The sequence below is a fragment of the Amphiprion ocellaris genome, chromosome 3, assembly GCF_022539595.1.
Source record: "Amphiprion ocellaris isolate individual 3 ecotype Okinawa chromosome 3, ASM2253959v1, whole genome shotgun sequence".
In the NCBI taxonomy this organism is placed as follows: domain Eukaryota; kingdom Metazoa; phylum Chordata; class Actinopteri; family Pomacentridae; genus Amphiprion; species Amphiprion ocellaris.
In genome coordinates, this window is record NC_072768.1 from 29,243,242 (window position 1) to 29,262,683 (window position 19,442).

Below are 19,442 nucleotides of genomic sequence, written 5' to 3' on the forward strand. Positions count from 1 at the left end.
GAGGCCTGTGATCAACAGTTCAACAGAATAATACCAGGAGTATGATCATGTCCCCTTCAAAATAAAGCTTGGCAAAACATCACAGCTCGCAGTGTTAATGTTTTACTGTGAAAGGGCCTTGGCTTTGGCCTTTGTCAGAGTGTGTAACAACTTTGTTATTAAGCAGGGATATGTAATGAACATTTTCACAACAGGTGACATGCCAAAAAAGGTCATCTGCCAAAAACTGATTGTCAGCTTTATTGCTCAGTTTCTGGATAGATAAATACATCATTGATCCTTTGCAGGAAATTGCTTTGTTACAGCAGCTACAGTCACAGTCAAGAATCCATATCCAACACTAAACATAACATTTTGACTCAAAAACTACAGAATTATTAAAACACATTGAAAAACAGAGTGAGTTAATAAAACGTGTCATATATTTGTATAACAAATATGCACTGTGTAAAAGGCAAAGTGTGCAAAGACATAACTTGTACATCTTGTATATCAATAAAAATATATGTACAGAAATGTAAGTAAGCTATATATGGAAATAGACATTTGTACCTTTGTATTACACATCTATACATCTGTAGCTGCTTTTGTCTGGACCAGTCATAATGTGCAAATACACAGAACTTTATGTCTGCAGTCACAGCAGAAATGTGTCTTTGTGCAAATTTAACGATCCATGTAACTGAATCATTTTGACCAAAGAAATGTTTCAAATTCACAGTGTAACCAGGCATGGCAATAGGATGAGTATGGGTGATACTGTAGTATTTTTTCTTCTGATGTTCAGAGTGCATGTGTTTGTTATGTCAACTATTCTGATTTATTCTTTAACACAATTAACAATGGGTTTTACTTATGTATAAAGCAATTTGTTTTTCATCATGTCTTCTGAAACAGTCACCTTGGATTTCACTGTGCTTGCTGCATGAGCTTGACAAATAAACACCTTGAATCATGAATAATCTCTTCTAAAATTGTCCTATGAGTGATAATCTTCAAAATGTAACCTTCATGAATGAAGTCAAGGATTTTGATGCACTAATAACTTTTCATCACAGTGTAAGGACAGCAATCATTTTTTTTTTGCAGGTTGAAACAGTCTTTTAAAGATATTTCATCTGTTAGAAAGAACCGGTGTAAGAGGCCAGATTAACCCCCTGGCCAAAGTACACCCAGGTATAAACTGGACCAGGCCAAAGTATACCCCAGGTATATAGGTATGCTAGGCAAATCATTATGAACGAACATAACTAGAATGGTTTTAAACCAATTGAAATTGAAAAAAGTTCAAATCAAAGGAAAAACTAAATTGCATGCTAAGATAAAATTATGCTGTATGAAAATCATAATCAAAGAAGATGAACATTGGCTGTTGTTAATTTCAATTGTTACTGTATAACTGATTTCAGTACAATATCTGTTCATTTTACCTTTGTATTGTGCTTAAATTACTATTGGCTTGATTTGTGCTCCATAAATATACCATGACATCAGCACAATTCTCATAGTATATTTTGCTTAAAATGTCTGATTTAATTTCATTAATTTGTGCTTAAATTAAGATAAAATTTATTTGACTGATGTAATCTCATATTACATGGGATGTATTTTAGCCTGGAAGGGTGTATTCTGGGCTTGGCTATTTCAGTCCCCAGGGTATAAAGTAGCAGGGGGTTCAAGTGTCATTCCAGAATTGGATGACATTTGGACATAAAAATTTTTGAAAAAATAGACCTTCTTTTACAATTCTGTGCTACATATTCATCAATAATCGGTAATAAACTATCATGATTGGCTCAGTTTACACAATAATGTTAACATTTCTATTCCATGTTTTATTTGTTATCCCTACTCTATTCACAGTAACAGGGTTGCTAATCCATGCTAATGTTAGCTTTTTCTCAGGAGTAGAAGCTAGTTGTTTTTTTGGTAATTTCTGACAGGTTAAGTTGAAAGGCAGACAGGAAAGTCAGGAAGAAGAATGAGGCAAAGCAAAGGACAGCAAAGGGCCATGAGCTGGATCCAACCCCAGGCCACTGTCGGGGACTATAGCCCGTTTATGCGTCGCCCGCTCAACCAGTTGAGCTATCTGGGCACCCAAAAGCTAGCTATTTAGCTAGCTGTTACTCCTGACTAAGAGGGCAAACAGGAAAAAGAATGTGTCTTATACTGATAATATGAGGTAGAGTGAGATATTCAGTCAAGGCTGACAATGTTATGAAAATATGAAAAATAGAAGGGAGGACATTGCTTTGTTCTACCAATTCTTTTGGAAAACTGTTAGATGATGTCAATTCCAGTGTATCATGTGATTCACAGTTTCCTTCTACTACCAGCTAAAAAGGCTATGGTAACATGTGAGAAACACTTGTAGATTTTAAAAAAAAATGTTCCCACAATTACAAGAGACAAGAATGAAAAAATGTAACAAAAAGGAGATTTAAATTTCATTTTAAGTGTTATATCTGAGATTCAGTTTGGTCATGGGGGGCTGGGGGCTCACGAGAAAAATGTTTTTTAGGGGGAACTCTAGACTTATTTGGTATTTTAAGAAATTTTCGAACATGGTTTCCTCCTAGGTTTTTTTTATGCCTTATATTTATTTTGGACATGAGTTATTTGAAATTTGATGGGTGGGGCAGCCTGTTACCGGGTTGTTTATCGTGTAGGGCGCAGAGGAGGCTAAGCCTGAGGAAAAACGGGTGATTTCTTTCGGACAGTTTTTCCGGATAAAAGCAGCTGTGCATGTAATCCGTTTGGGGCAGACGATCATTTTGGCACTGCACCGGAATTGTGGAGTGTCCTTGGTGTGGAGCTTGACAGGAGGAGCTGCGTCTCAGCCCGTGGAGCAGCGCAGTGCCTCTAATGGAGTCTGGATTCAGGCTGGTGTGTGTCGGAGTGAGAGAAGCTTAGACGAGACTCGGTGAGAGACTCGAGTGGAAACCGGAGAAGAAGGCCGCGATTTGTGTCAAAACACAACTGCACTAAGGTAAGAAGCAGCAGGAGCAGCGTGTTTTCACAGCTCAGACTCTCAGCCCTTCTTCTTCTGCTTCCTTCCTGCTTTTGTTCTCTCGACAACTTTTGCAGCTCCGCGTCGCTGCGGCTTTGGAGAGTCAAAACTGTTCCTGAGCTGTTGTCTGCTTCACTGTCAGATAATACAGGCACCACGGATTCCCACACCAACTCACTGTGTGTTTGCAGTAGAGCCGCAAGCTATGAGCTATTATGGTCGAATAGTCTATCGATTATTTAACCCTTAGGTGTATAAGTGGATCAAAAATGAGGTCGCTTTCTTGCAATATCTTTGGAATGAAAAGTTGTTATTATTTCATATTCCAGCTATTCCTCAAAAACATTTTTTGATATCATTTCATTTACATTTTTAAGTTACACTTTATACTTTCAAAGAAATTGTAATATTTGTATCACGACCCAATCATACTAGGTGATGCAGTGCACAAACTTGGAGTGAGGAGAGCAGCAACAGCTGGAGGGAAAGAGTGGAAAAATGTCTACAAAATGAATGTTGCCATTCTCCTATTGCTGTTTTGTGTAATCTTCTTTTTCAATTATCAAAACATTCAAAATCTGTTATAGGGAAACAAACATATTTCAAACATGAAATCATTCTTATGTGCAAAAAATTACAATACAAACAATAATACAAATGATTATTCATAACCAAAATGACAAAATAAAAAAACATTGAATAATATACAGGTCATTTTTGACCCACTTATGGGAGAGTGTAGGGTCCAATCATTCGTGCTTCTAAGGTTTAATCGACTATTCCAATTCTAATTTGCACTGTGACTATATGGCTTTTACGTAGCAAACAGCTTTGGAATATAGATGTAGGTTGTTTTAGGCATGCGGTAATTAACAATGTGTAATGCAAAATTAACTTGTGGAAGTTAATAGTTAAAAATCCATCAAGACTTGCTTGTTTCCTCGCAGCAGACCTGTTGGCTGCCACTGTTGGTTGGTATTGTCCGCTGTTTAGGAGAGTCAAGATACCATCACTGCAGTTACCAAAAATCAAATCAGGACTGTCACTTTTTTTGGAATTTTGGAACCAAAGTGTTGGTTCTCTTGACATCTTAAAGAATTATGTGGAATTGTAACTGATTGAGCTGTAGTTTGGAGTAGATGACTTTGATTTGATGCCAAGCAATATGGGTCAGAGACAGCAGAATGAATGATCAGGTAACGGTATAAATTTACTGAAATTAGTTGCCTGTTCAATGTTCCTTTTTTCTATTTGTCAGAAGTAAGGTTGGAGTAAGAGTAAATTTAAAAAACAAAAAACAAAACAAAAACGTCAAGTTCTCTGTTGTTGTAAACTCATCCTGATATCAGCTGCAGTGTGTTTGAAATCTGCCAGGTTCCAGTAGGAGTTTGTTTCTTCATCTGACCAGGGCCAGCTGAAATTTCTATGGATTCAGTGTGTGGGTGTTGTTGTCACAGGTTGGATCATTTAATCTAGCACTAAATGAGACATCGGTCAGTGTGAGGAGTTAGTCCACTGAGTTAAGCCCCTGTAGTGCTTCTTTTGATGGTATGAACCCACCACATATTTACAGGTTCAGCATTATAAAAAGTACAGTTTTCTCCTGATTTCGCCAGTGAAATCACAGCTTCATGCTTTGTTCTGAGCTGAAGAACTGTTCAGATTGTCTTTGAACACAGAATCCTAGCCTGGGGGTGTTGTCATGGTGATGTCCATCGATCAAGTAAACAGACAAAAGTTTGTCTGTTTGGGTGTTTTTGGAATGTAAATGGTAAGGATGTCATTTTTAAACCATTTCCTCAATTAAGAGTTAGCCATATGAACAACCAATAACTGAATAATCATTGAAATGAATGAAATACAATGTGCATTTTTCCTTATGCTGATAAAACTTTTTTTTTTTGTTACCACTGATGCTTAATATTTACCATAAAATTTTGCTTGGTTTTGTTAGGAATTTGAAGAGCATCTAAATTAAATATCAGGTTACTGAATGAAAAATTAAACAGCAAAACGTTTCGACTTTATTTACAATTCATCATCTTCATTAATTGGCCCATCAAAATTCAAAGTAATAAACACATCAAATGAGCTAAAGGTTCCCACAGTAAATAACCTGTAAAATTAATAAGCCAATGGAGCCACAATTACATTCCCTTTCTCTGGGGTACATTGCCCTCAAAGTATTTGTTATGTTAAAGTGTTGTGATTTAAACCCAAGAAAACTCTTACATCTGTAATACTGTACATCTGTTACACGAGGCAGGTGTGTAGGAGAGAGACGGACATATCCAGCAGTTACAAAACAGACTCCTGTACACTGTCTAGCTTACTGTGATAAAAAATTATCACTGCACTTTAGTGCTAGACCTTCATCAGACTATTTGCCTCATGAAGGTCTAGCACCAAAACATTGCATTAGATGACAGTGTGCGGGAGTCTGTTTTGTTAAGTTAAAGTGTGACACATATTAAATAAAACTGCAAAGCCCTTTTCACAATACCAGTTACTTGTCTGTAAATTGTGGACAGGTAAAAAAAAAATGATCAAAATTAATGATAGTTAATATATGTAAAGCTGTGTGTTCATCGGTACACTCATTACCCTGGAACTGATGAACTTGTCATTGCATAGTTATGTTAATATCTAGATAGGCTATTATGCAATGCAATTATTGTGTGTTAAGACTTATCACAAGAAAGTAGAACCGGAGCTTTAGTGTTTGTTACATAGTTGTACTTACTAAAGTAATCGTGCTATGAGGACAAATCAATTTCTTTAAAATAATATCTTTTCCACCCATCTGCACAATGTCACTTTTTGAGGGAACAAGTGCTGCAGTGCACAAAGCTGTTTCTCTGTGCATCAAAGAGTAATCTGGTTTAAAAATTATATATGCATTGCCTCCAACATAATGCTGAAATTATATCCCACTTTGTATGGAAAACACACAAAATAATGGACTTGCTTTTCATTGCAATCTTTCAAAGTTGTGGTCAAAAGACAAGTGCAAGTCACTTCCTGCAAAGTAGTGCTAACTTTAGTGTGTTGACCAACTGCAGTAATGAGGAGAGACAGAGGGACACCATTTTTCAATGGTGTCCCTCTGTCTCTCTTTCTTTTCTTTAGCCACATACATGAAATTTACTTTTTGACTCAGTGGCCAAAATTACAAATAAGATACTGAAATTTACAGTGACTCTGAGTTTGTGCTACCCCACTATCTTTTAGTAATCTAATATTAGGGGCATGGGCATGGATCCAAAATAGACAGTATAGTTTGTCATTTAAAATACAGTTTGGCATGGAAAAAAGAAAACGTTGGAACTGAAACAGAACGGTCGGGGGTCCAGGTCCTCTTCAGGGGTGGGGTGTGTGTGGGGGGGTGGGGTGGGGTCCAGATTACTGGGAGGTCCAGGTGATCTTCAGGACGAAGGGGTCCAGGTCAAGCAGAGTTGGGCAGAACAGGACAGTGCGGTCAACGGAACTGTGGGCAGAGCAAACAGATATCAAAAAACAGATCAACCAGAGAATTTACAAAACTTGCAACCATGACCTGATGGACTGACAGCAAAGCTGATGCTGATGCTATAATCTGGCAGGGAGTGGAGTCATGAACCGGGGTTTATGGAGCCCGGGAAGAGTGGGGTGTGATGCATTGCAGTTGTCCGGAGTTCCTGGTGATTGCATTAGCTGATTAGTCACAGCCGCTGAGAGTGATGCAGACAGGAGAGTGAGCAGAGTGGTGAGGGGGAAAGAGAGGGAGAACAGAAGGAGGGAGAAAAAGAGGGAGAGTGAAAGAATGAGGGGAAGAGGGAGGTGAAAGAAGGTCAGGTGGGAGGCAGATGTTCTTGGTCTGTAGTGGTCAGTATCTATCAAAAGTGGTCCAAGGAAGGAACAGTAGTGAACCGATGACAGACTCATGGGCGGCCAAGGGTCACTGATGCACGTGGGGAGCGTTGGCTAACCCATATGATCCAATCCAACAGACAAGCTACTGGTGCTCAGATTGCTGAAAATGTTAATGCTGGTTCTGATAGAAAGGTGTCAGAATACACAGTTCATCGCAGTTTGTTGCGTATGGGGCTGCATAGCTGCAGACCAGATAGGTTGCCCATGCTGACACCTGTGCACTGCCTAAAGCTCCAACAATGGACACACGAGCATCAGAACTGGACCACGGAGCAATGGAAGAAGATGGCCTGGTCTGATGAATCACATTTTCTTTTTACATAACAAGTCCAATCCATGGAGGCCCCACCTCACAACTTTCACTCTGTGCCCCTCCCCTTAAACTCCTCTTCACATCAAAACAGAAAACAAAAAACACTGATAAAATGCTAACACCATTTATTTTCCCTGACAAACTATATTGTTTTATTTTGGCCCCATACAGGGAGAAATGAAATCTGGATGAAAATCAATTTATTGGTTAATTGCTTTGAAATAATGGCAGTTTTATTTGTGGGTGTATTTCAAAATATGTAGACTCCAAAAACTTCCAAGTGTAATTTAGTATAACTTTATAAAAGCGAGTGTTAAAAGCCACATAGCTCACTTGCAAATGTTTTATTTTGAAGAGCTGATCAAGAGTTGTGAACTGACATCAGAGGCAGCTATGTGTGGTGGATGTGTGAGTGCTGATTACAGAGAGAGTGCTAATCTGTTCATTCTCTCTCCAGCTGTTTGCTTTTCTCTCTTTGTACAGTTCAGCTGCTTGCTCAGCACACTCATAGTTCACTTCATACCAGATTTTCCTGTTCCTGAGAGGGAGGGAGGAAGGGAGGGAGAAAGGAAGGAAGGAAGGAAGGAAGGAAGGAAGACAGACAGACAGACAGACAGACAGACAGACAGACAGACAGACAGATAGAACAGTGCAGCAACAGCTCTGTGACTAAATTATTTTGAAAAAGACTGAAATAAGACATTCTAACGTTACCTTCTAATATTACCTAAGCTGAAATCAAGGGATTTTATCAACATGAGCCTTCCTTTTCAGTGTAGTGTGACTAGTAGAGCCCAGCACACAAACCAGTAGTGATCCAGTCATCAAACCATTGCTGTCCAGCTTCCTGTCTGGTCACAGACTAACTGCAGGTCATGGTGCACTGGTTAACACATGTTTACCCAAGGGGGAAAACTGGTCAGTGACATAAACTCTGCTCTTGATTTCACATCAGAAGTGGTAAGAAAAGACTGAGTACTTTCTTGGCTTCTGTGTTGTTCAGTCTGAACTGTGCTGGCATACAGAATTCTTCAGCTGGATTTTGTGGCAGTTTCAAATCAACTGTAGAAATCTGGGAATGTGAAAAAATAGGCAAACTTATTCATGTATGTGAGGAAAAAAATAGTGCTATGGTGAGGATAGGAGACATTTTCTGTACAGAATACTCTGGACAACAACACAAGCATAGGGACTGGTATCTTCCAGACTTTAACCATGCTACTACTCTTACCAAAAGTGCTCATTGATCTGGTAGTTAGTCATCTTATCAATTTTCGAAGAGAAAAAAATGTGACAACATGGGAACAGAAGTCCCATTACTTTGTTTTTTTTCTTTTCCTGTTTTATTTTTTTGTGTAAAACAGTAACAGCAGAACCTTTTATTTAATGTTTTTACTGTGAGGTATTAATAATTCTACTTAAGAAAAAAATTTTGGGTTTCAATGATTCCATCATAGAAAATTCAGAGTTAGTGGAGTCATTAGAAAGCCAAGAATGCTATGTTATACACGGTCTTCACATGTGTATTTAAACATTTGTTCACAACTGTAGCTGTCTGTTATCTCACATCCCTTGGGCCTCGATGGCAAAAGTACACAATGCTCTGAGAAACACAGGCAGTTTTCTCCTTTCTCTATTGCCTGTGGTTGTGTCTTTCCCTCTGTCACACAGCAGTCAGCAGTGGAATGTGGGGTTAACCAGTGCTGGATGTTTTACTCTTGAGTGATACTCTCTCTCACTGTGCTCTCATGTCTTCTGAGCTCTGCACATTGTATTTTAACTTCTTGAAGAACTCCTTGGGGGTTCAATCTGCTGAGATGACAGCAGGATTTTTTGTATATCACTGCATGCTGTCTGAGGTTGTCTGCATGTGCAATAGAACTGCACAATTACTGTAATTTCCGGACTGTTGAACTCACCTGAATATAAGCTGCACCCACTAAATTTAAAAAGAAAAAAAATTTTGTACATATATAAGCCGCACCTGTCTATAAGCTGCAGGTGTCCACGTTGTAACATGAGATATTTACACAGCAAGATTTTTCTTTAACTTTTACACAGTGCCTGTAACATGGCAGTAACACGGCAGTAAAATGCACTGTCAGTTCTTCACGCTGCCGACTCCAACATCTCACCATTGATTCGTTGATGCCAAGCTTTTGTGCAGCAGCTTTATTTTTTTCTTCGAAAGGCAGATCGATTGCCTTTAACTTAAAAGCTGCATCCTATGCATGTCTTTGTGTATTTTCCATGATGAGTGTGTGCATGAACCCAAAATGACTGATTTGAAGAATTTAGTGTGAGTGCGTTTGATTTAATACGAACAGTGTCATTGGTCCACTGTGACCTGTTCGGTAATTTTATTGGTCTGATGTGACGAGGCTAAATGTATTGACAGCATGAAGCTCGCCTGTAAAAATCTATACATTAGCCGCATCATTGTATAATCCACAGGGTTCAAAGTGTGAGAGAAAAGTAGCGGCTTATAGTCCGGAAAGTACGGTAATTTGGTATTAATCATGGCAGCAATTTCAGCTTCCCACAATTAAGTGAACACGATGGATTGCAGTACTGATGTTTAAAATGCTCCAGTCGTAGAAAACAGTCCATATAGATAAAATGCCTTGGTTTCATCTTGGGCAAATCTGACATTAGAATGCATTATGTCACTTTTCGTTTGTGCTGCAGTAACAGAGATGAAACTACAGGCTTCTCCATGCACAGCTGCTTAACTAGCTTCTTCTGTAGCATGCATGTAAGGAGTTTAAGAAACATCTGTAAATTGTTCAATCATTTTACATCTTATTTGACTTTATTTGTACATTAACAGGACTATAGCACAACATGGAAACAACATTGCATTGAAAATATTTTGTCTATAAAATCAAAGAATAATCATGATCTCAGTATTGATCAAAATCATTTTAATGATTACTTTGGCCACATTCATGCAGCCCAAATGTGCAGTAAGCACATACCTAAATCCCTTGTTTGAACTGAAAAATTTTCTGAGCAATATCTGGCACAAAAATGTACTTTGGGGTTCATAAAGTCTTATCCTAAATAGGCTTCTTGCTGACAGTGACATGCTGGGGTATATATGATCTCTTTTCGGTGAGTGTATAGGTCATAGTGCAGTCTAGCTTTGATTTAGTGCAGTCTTTCATTAAGGCTTTTTAAAATCTTTTTTCTTTTATTGTGGCATTACAGTTTTAACTCTTTCTAGTTCAAACAAGTAACAAAACAAAACAGCTACAGCTCCCATTGATGTTCTACAGCTCCCATTGATGTTGAATCGGGTCCAGCTTTTCCTACAATGTAACAGTGTCTTCCAGTATGGTGCTATGTTGGCTAATTACATATAACTAATGTCTATTACTTTTTATTAATTTTCATGAAAACAGTTATACAACTGCTGTACTGTACTGGTAACTTTACAAAAAATACATTTTTTGATGTCTTTGGGGTGGCATGGTGATGGATAGCCACGTGTTGGAACTTGTTACTGACACAAAGGACAGCCCTTCAGGTCCCATTTTTTGTACTTTACTTCTGGTCAGTTGTCCGGAGACCACTGTGTTTAGGTTCTCCCTTCTTCAGCAATTTGATTGAAATGAATTTAGCAGGCCTACTAGGATAGGGCAATTGAATTTATATATTGGGTATCTGCCTCATTGAGAATTGAATTGATTGTGTTAACTAATAGGAATTGGCCTGCGTGAGAAAAGTAAGTTAGACAGCCACTGTGAAGATCATGCTGACAGAGGTTTAATTGGTTTACTGTAATTAGCCATAAAGTTTGAGAATACCAGTTTTCTAAGCATTGCATGTCATGCTCAACACCCCAGTAAAGGACATATGCAAAGTTATGCAGCGTCTCTCTGCCACTCCTCACCACTGTACAGCTGGTCGGGACAGTAAAGGCAAGTTAGCAGCTACGAACCAGTAAAGACACTGAGTTTTAAAGCAGAGGTTTCCCTACCACGATAAAGAACCATTGGTCTGGAAAGGTAACTCAGCTCTTACATGCTTATAATAGCATAACTGAAAAGTTGGGTCTCCCATACTGATACTGCTGTGTTAAGAATGGATAGACTAAATTATTTCTTTTGCACTGAATTTGTGAAGAGGTGTCCATGATACCAATCACTGGTGAACTCTGGACTGATTCTATTCAACGAGAAAAAGCCAACCACAATTACTCCTCTCTGCATGTTGATTAACTGTGCATGGAGTGGAGGAGCCGTTTTCAGATGGGTCTGGTGTTGGAGAGAGAGCGAGTCGGTGGTATTTCTAAAATGAAATAATCTTTGCAAAAAAATTGGAAATTGCCATTGTTGGACTGACGGTAGCCAGTTGGAAAATTTTAACATATGACCCAACCCTAAGCCCTACAGAGGCTACAGGTCCTGATTTATTTGTCTCTCTCCATTAAACAATCAGTGTATTTAGGTTTTGGTCTCTGAGCAAACCCAGTGACACCAAACCAGCTGACTGTTACTGAACGGAAGGTTGGGTGTTCAAGCCCAGGCATCACCAAGCTGTCACTGCTGAGCCCCTGAGCAGATCCGTTAACCTTATCTGCTCCAGCCATTACTAAGGCTCTGGGACTCCAGAGAACCATAGTGAGCAACATTATCCACAAATGGAGAAACTATGGAAGAGTGGTGAACCTTCCCAGGAGCAGCTGGCCTACCAACATTTCTCCAAGAGCACATGAACATCTCATCCAGTAGGTTGCAAAAGAACGGTTTGTCTGGCATTTGCAAAAAAAATTCTGGATGAGCCCCAAGACTTTTGGGATAACATCCTGTGGACTAATGAGTCAAAGGTGGAACTTTATGGAAGACATGGGTCCACTGCATCTGGTGTGAAGCTAATACTGCATTCTACTTATTATTTATGATGCCATGAATTCTGATCTCTGAGACAATCTTCCTGGGGAATATCCACCATCAGTTCATGCCGTAAAGCTAAAGTACAAATGGGTTTTGCATCCTGACAATGACCCAAAGAACACAAGCATGTCCACCTCTGACTGGCTCAATAAGAACAAAACAAAGGTGGCCCAGTCAACTTCCAGAACTGAATCTAATTCAGATGCTGTGGCAAGGCCTTAAAAGAGCAATTAATCGAAAACCACGTTCAGAATTAGAACTATTCTGCAGAGAAGAGTGGGTCAGAATTCCTCCATGGTGATGTAAAAGACTGATGACAAGCTGTAACAAACTGCAGTTATTGCTGCCAAGGGATCAACCAGTTATTAGGTTTAGGGGGGTAATTAGTTTTTTACAGGGGTGATATAGGTTTTAATAAAAATAACCTTTCATAAATCACAATTTAAAAACTACATTTTCTGTTTTGTGAGTCATCTCTGTCTAATATTAAATAAATATACACTTTAGTTTGATGATCTGGAACATTTAAGTGTCAGAAATATGCAAAAATAGAAGACATCAGGATACTTTTACACAGACTGTACACAGTATACTGGTGTTAAATGTTATGGGTTGGGATTAGTGCTTGAAATTTCTTTCTCATATAGGATGGTAAAGCAAACAATGCCACACAGAATGGATACCTTTCCATTTTGACTCTAGTGTTCCACTGTTACGTTTGTTGGTAGGTGGATCCACTTGCCACAGGACATGACATAGTGAATAGTATGTCTGTGCAGTCACATTCTAGGAATGTTGCTTCACTCGCCTATAAAACAGACTGGATTTTTTTGGCTGCTTTGTTTCAAAAATCCAAACAGAACATAAACCTTATTTTGCACACTGCATCTCACCACCCCCATTTTTATTTTGCAATTCATTTCAGAAATTTGTCTATGGTGCATTATTGCTATTCCCAATTCAGAAGAGGGTAACCTTTCTTGGAGCCTGTGTGGGGCAGCACCATACAACACACACACACACACACACACACACACACACACACACACACACACACACACACACACACACACACACACACACACACACACACACAGATCCTGCTCTTAGTAGCAATGGCAAAGAAAACATTCAAAAGTGTGGTTAAACACTTCACTCAAAGTTGTGTAGGAACAGGAACATGTTCAGTCTGTCCAAACATCCAATGCAATTCTTCACATACAGACTTAGAAATACTGTGTTTCCCCCTATGTTGCTCATAGTTGATCTCTCATTGCCACAGGTATTTTAAGCATGCTTGTTTGTTTTATTTCAAATCTATTGTGGTGGTGTACACAGGTAAAATTCTAAAAACAGTGTTACTGTCCAAATATGTTGGCCTGGCTGTAAATCCCTTCGGTCACCCTATTATTTACAGTGTGATATGGCTAGTTGCTGTTTTCCACTTGCTGGCCACCTGTGATGAATCTGCAGACAGCTTGTGTGGTGTCAGATGCTTACTCTGGTTTGAAATATGTACGCTACCGGTCAAAAGTTTTACAACACCCCAATTTTTCCATTTTTTATTGGAAATTATGCATGTTAATGTCTCATTGTACTATGGAATGAAAACACAGAACAATTAAACAAATGAAGTAAAAAAAAAAAAAAAATCTATTTAGAAACCAAAATGTATTCTAAGCTTTTGACTCATCAAAGTAGCCACCTTTGGCAGATATAACTGCTGAACACACTCATGGCATTCTTTCCACAATGGAAATCAAATATTCTTCAGAAAGTTCTTCCTCTGTTGCAGAAGTTCCCATAAACATGTGGCACTTGTAGGTTGCTTTGCTTTCACTCTTCTGCTTTTCTGTCCAGTTCATCCCAATCCAGCTCTATGGGGTTTAGAAACTGACCATCTTTTTTTTTCTTTCCTATGGCAGTTCTGGCATAGCTTGGACTTATGTTTTAGGTCATTATCTTGCTGTAGGATGAACCCCTGACCAAATAGGGTAATGCATGCCACTGCAGAATGCTATGGTAGCCGTTTTGGTTCAGGGTACCTCTCATGCTATACAAGTTACCGACCCTGGATCCAGCAAAACAGCCCCAGACCATCACGCCTCCTCCTCCATGTTTCACAGTTGATGTCACACACTGAAGAACCATCCTTTCGCCTACTTGATGGTGTACAAAAATCCTGTGTGGTGAACCAAAGATTTCTTATTTTGATTCATCAGTCCATAATACCTTCTTCCAGTCCTCAGTAATCCATTGGCAGTGTTTTATAGCCCAGGCAAGCCTCTTTTTCTTATTCTGACGTCTTAGCAACGGCTTTCTTGCTGCAACTTGACCTGTCAAACTTGCAACTCCAAGTCTTCTCTTCACAGTTGAAACTGAGACTTGCTTACTATGACCACTATTAAGCTGTGCTTGAAGCTGTTGTCCTGTGAGCCGCCTATCACCAAGCTGCTGACTTTCAGAAACTTGTCTTCTGATTCTGTTGTGAGTTTGGGTCTTCCAGACCTCTTCCTGTTAGAGTTTCCCTCAGTTTCTGAGTGCCTTTTGTTGATGAAGAAAATTGTACTCACTGACACCTTGACTTTTTTTTTTTGGTGCAATTTCTCTGTAGGAAAGACGTACATTTTGAAGTGGTATGATGGTCTGTCTCTCTTCTATGTTTAATTGGCTTTTCCTCACCATTTTTATAGCAACACACTACTTTTTGCAGTACAATACTGTTCAAGTAATGCTCTGGAAGGTATGGTGCTTTAAAAACCTGTAATTGTTATCAGTTCCTATATATTCTTCCATACATGCCCAGAATGCTGCATACCCGTGACACCAGCCCATTACTGCAAGACAGTGAGCAGAGTTCAAGGGGGAAATGGTTTACTTTGCTGTACAGGCTCTAATTTTGCTGCAAAGCTCTATTTAATGAGTAGTGCAGAGTGGGACCAATTTAGTTTTCTGTGGTTTAAATTTTAATTAAAAATAGCTGTAAAACAGTTTTAACATTACATTGCATACCGGTCAGCCACTGACAGGTGAAGTGAATAACATTGGACATCTTTTGCAATACAATGTTCTACTGGGAAACTATGGATTAAACATTTGAATTTGCTTTTACACATACCACCACCTAAATATTGCTCCTGACCAAGGACAACCCCCATGGCAAGGTCACTCCCAGACAGCAGTATTATCCACCAGCAGGACAGTGTGTCTCGCCACATCACAAAAACTGCTTAAGTACAACTCAAGGACCATGAAAAAGAGCCCAGTGCATGGAACCAGCTAACAAACTTCCCAGATCCCAATCATTCTTCAACAGAGGTTTAATGTTGTGGCTAATTGATGAATATTTTCACATGTAGAAATTAGATTCCTATGTTCTGATTAGTCAAAACAGATATATATCAGTTGTTCATTTATCGCTAATAAGATTAACTTGCAGATAAGGATATCTACATTTGAATTTCTATTGAAAAATGCATTTTTGTGGAAATGCATTTTCCCATTTTAGATAACTGTGTTTCCGATACGTCTGAACTATCAACAATTTCAGATATGTCGCCCTAATTAACTCGTTTCGGATATGTACAAGATGATGTCAACAATTACAGTGCTGACATATCCAGTGTATCGACAAACCATTTTGGATCTTCCTTCCTACCTGATTAGTATGTTCTTTGCCAATATGTATCGTTGTGGTGAAATACAATGACATTTTGACTTGTGGAAATTCCATTTTTGATAGCTGACATTAATTTCTGTCTTGTTATTAGAGGAATTGCAGATAACTTTCACTTGGTTGTGATATTTGCAATGCAATTTTAGATATCTGAAATTATATCACAGCAGACATATAGTCAATTGAATTTCAGATATCTAGAATTCCATTTCAGATTTTTGTAATGTAAGTCTGTGAACATTATTACCAGCAAGAGTTTACTTGTTGGTATCAATGAATACGAAGGTAATAATGAAGGTGATAATTGAATTGTTGAATAATGAAAATTTTGACCGGTGACAACAGAGTTGCAGATACCGTTGTTAAGAATGACAACTAGTCACAATTCCTCTGACAATGTGTTGACTTAAAACTACAAAACATCAAAACTGAATCAAAGATATTTCTAACTGAGTTTGAAGAGAAGTCGGTAGTAAATGTTTACTATGTTGCAGTTAAGTTAAAGATATCTGTAATGGACATTTCTATCAGTAAGGAAGTAATTATTGATTAATGGCCACCAGTTAAAACAATGTTATGGAAATGTTGATTTGGAATTCTAACTATTCAAAAATTTAAAAAGGAATGCTTTGACATAATAGCCATTCCGGATACTGATTAAATGTTTAAATGGCTTGCCATAATCCACCTTCTGCACTCCCTCATATTCATGGTCCAAATTCACATTGGGCAGATGCATGGTGCAACATGGATACAACTACACTAATTCACACCTGCAGAAGTTCACCTTGTCGCAACACTGCAATGTCGTAGACATGGTGACAAGTGAGAACTGTGGAAAATCTGTGCAGATACAGTGACAAGATACAAAATCCCTCCAGGATTCAAAAACAAAGTAAACTGGTCTCCACCACAGCACTAAGTCATTCTGGCTACATCGCTGTGGAAATCACATGCCTCTTTATTGTTTCTCTAAAAAAATGAATTTGAAGAAAAAGGAGAAAGAAGAAATTCAATGATACACACATCTGTGCTGTGCATTTATTATGTCAATTAGCCACAAAGAGTGTTTTGTTTTAGCAGGACATGCTCTGTGTGTGACTTCACACTCAAAGACAGTGTATCCCAAAGAAAAGATTGAATATGTCATGTAGATGAACACATCATGTAGTGTGAAAAGATTGGAATGATAATTACTGGACCGTTAAATGTTCAATCCCAGCTTTCTGCTTGTTTTTCATTAATTGTCAGGAGAGACAGGAGTTTGTTTGATGGTAGTCTCTGTTCTATGACATTAGCAGTATGGAAGTGTTTTTTCCTAATGTGTCCCCAGAATAGTGCTGTAGGGAGCATTCTGAGTGTTTTCTGTCTGGGACTTCTGTAAGGAGAGAAGCCGGTATCATGAACAGCTATCTTTAATCACAGCGATAATTTTGTTGCCTACAGGGTTGCTGGGAAATCTGATGAGTCACATCCCATAGGGATGCCACTAATCACATCCTTGTGGAATTTGGTGTGTATGTAATTATGTGTGCAACAGTAATTGCCTGGCATATCACTGTATCCACTGTAAACAGTCTTTCTGTCAGTGTAAAGGCTGTTGTGGCTGAGTAGCTGCTAACACAAAACGGTCACATATGAGTAGACCTGAGGAATTCATCCAAATCTTATGGAAGCTGCAATATACCACAGAGCAATATTGTATTTTGCAGCACGGGCTGCAATATACAGTATTGTCAAGATACAGTAAAGGTAAAATGTTTCACAAAGTGCCATTATAAATAAATTTTGTGGTGTTGCAGAGATGATACTATTCATATACACAGTAAATTTTGTAGTATGTCTGACCCAAGGTTTCAACTGTCTTGTCAGTGGTTTGACAAATTTTTGCCATCCTCCTTTTGTCATTTTTTTGGTATTTCATTTGGTAGTGCTCCATCACATATTTTAAATCTATTGCACAGTAAATATTAAACTAAATCAGAACTTAAAACAATTATTTGCAAATCAAATGGGATTTACAATATCTGTCAGATAATTGCAATTAGATATTTTTGCCCAGAAGAAACAGAAATATGTCAGAGGTGAAAGGAACAGAGCATTCAGACAAAAATGTATATAGTCAGAGAAAACACTGGTAAATCTCCACAGTTTTAGATTTGCTTTGAAGTTGAAATACAAAACCTATCCTGCACTGCAACATCTGCTGCTACAGCATCAGGAAACTTAACCTTGACTATGTAGGCTGCATTTGATTTTTTTTTTTTACTCACTCTGTATCATTTCTCATTTGTTTAAACTTTAAAAAAAGGGACAAATATATATAAAATTAAAAGTATACTACAGGCCTGCGTACAGGCATTACAGTACAAATCACTCCAAAAAATAAATTTGTTCGTATGTAGTCATTGCTGAGTCATGTGATATCTGTTTTCAGGCATGAAGCAGCACACATTTGATGTGTTTTTCAAACAGCTAATGAACTAAAATGGCTACCCTGTCAAATGTCTTTATGGGGATTCAATATCTGTTTTAAACTGATCAAATCGAAGGCTATCAGAGGCCAGCTGTTGGCTGAGTACTTCACCCTGCTAGGAGTACCGACAGTTGTGAACAAAAGTTTACATGCATTTATGATGACCATGTATATCAGGCAGTCTGGAGTTCTTCCTGTAACTCTGAGTTATTCTTAATGATGGAATGATTGAAACACGTGTCTCTGTCGCAAAACAAAAAAGCAAACAATCGTGCTTTTTAGTTCTTTCATACTTTTCTTACAGAGCTTCTGGAAATATGAAAAAAATTCTGCAGGGTCAGAAATATACATGCAGTAACTTGAATTGTCAGTTTTGGTTATATATTGTGTTAATCCGATTATGTGTTTATGATTGGCTACAGCTCCTATTTTGCACATTATTCATTCTCCATACAGCTTCATTTGGTTCTCAACTGGACTTTTTACAATAGTTTTGATTCCAACAATGATGAGTACTTGTTAGCTACTTTTCTCTTGTTCTGCGCTCTCACTCATCCCAAACAGTCTACATGGGGCTGGTGATTGTGGAGACCAGGTCATGTGATACAGCACTCCATCATTCTGCTGCTTTGTCAAACAGTCCTTATAGAGTTGTGTTTTGGCTCTTTGTCCTACAAGCAAACCCCCTACAGCGTCAGGCTCATCCTCTTGATTTTTTGATGAGAACCAACCATACACACATATGCTCTCTTTCTCTGTCTCACAAATCAAAAGTGTCAAATTAGACCACTCCCTACTCTATTAGTAGTTAAGTTACAATTTATTGATACGTGTGTATTTGCTGTATTTGACACATCCTAACTTCTTATTGTGGAAGAGGTTGCAGTGCTACCGGGGTGTATTAATGGTAGGGTGTATCTGTTTTTTTAATTCATCTGTGTATTGTGGTTAAGAAAGTTTTTGTTGGCTAAGGTAGAGTCTAATGTTAGAATGGCCTTTTGTGTCACAGGGAGTCATAGACCTAGGCATAGACAGAAAACACAACAGACCAAGAATACAAAATAAAAGAGTTGTATGTGTGTATGAATACATAATGAATCAATGAGTTAAGGGAATGTTAAGGGAAAGTGCAAGGGGACTAGCGTAGGTTAAGGAAA

At 38.3% G+C, this 19,442-nt stretch overlaps 1 protein-coding gene across 6 annotated transcripts in view; it reads left to right on the top strand.

Annotated features, from left to right (window-relative positions):
- The first annotated feature begins 2,677 nt into the window (after nucleotides 1–2,677).
- Nucleotides 2,678–19,442, top strand: part of LOC111581999 (A-kinase anchor protein 13-like) — a 119,850-nt gene continuing 103,085 nt past the window's right edge. For 5 of the 6 annotated variants that reach the window (XM_035957334.2, XM_035957336.2, XM_035957335.2 and 2 more), the window contains exon 1: nucleotides 2,678–2,989. The gene's annotated coding sequence lies outside the window, so the exon portion shown is untranslated. The remainder of the gene's footprint in view (nucleotides 2,990–19,442) is intronic. The other variant, XM_023290442.3, reaches the window with a different exon arrangement.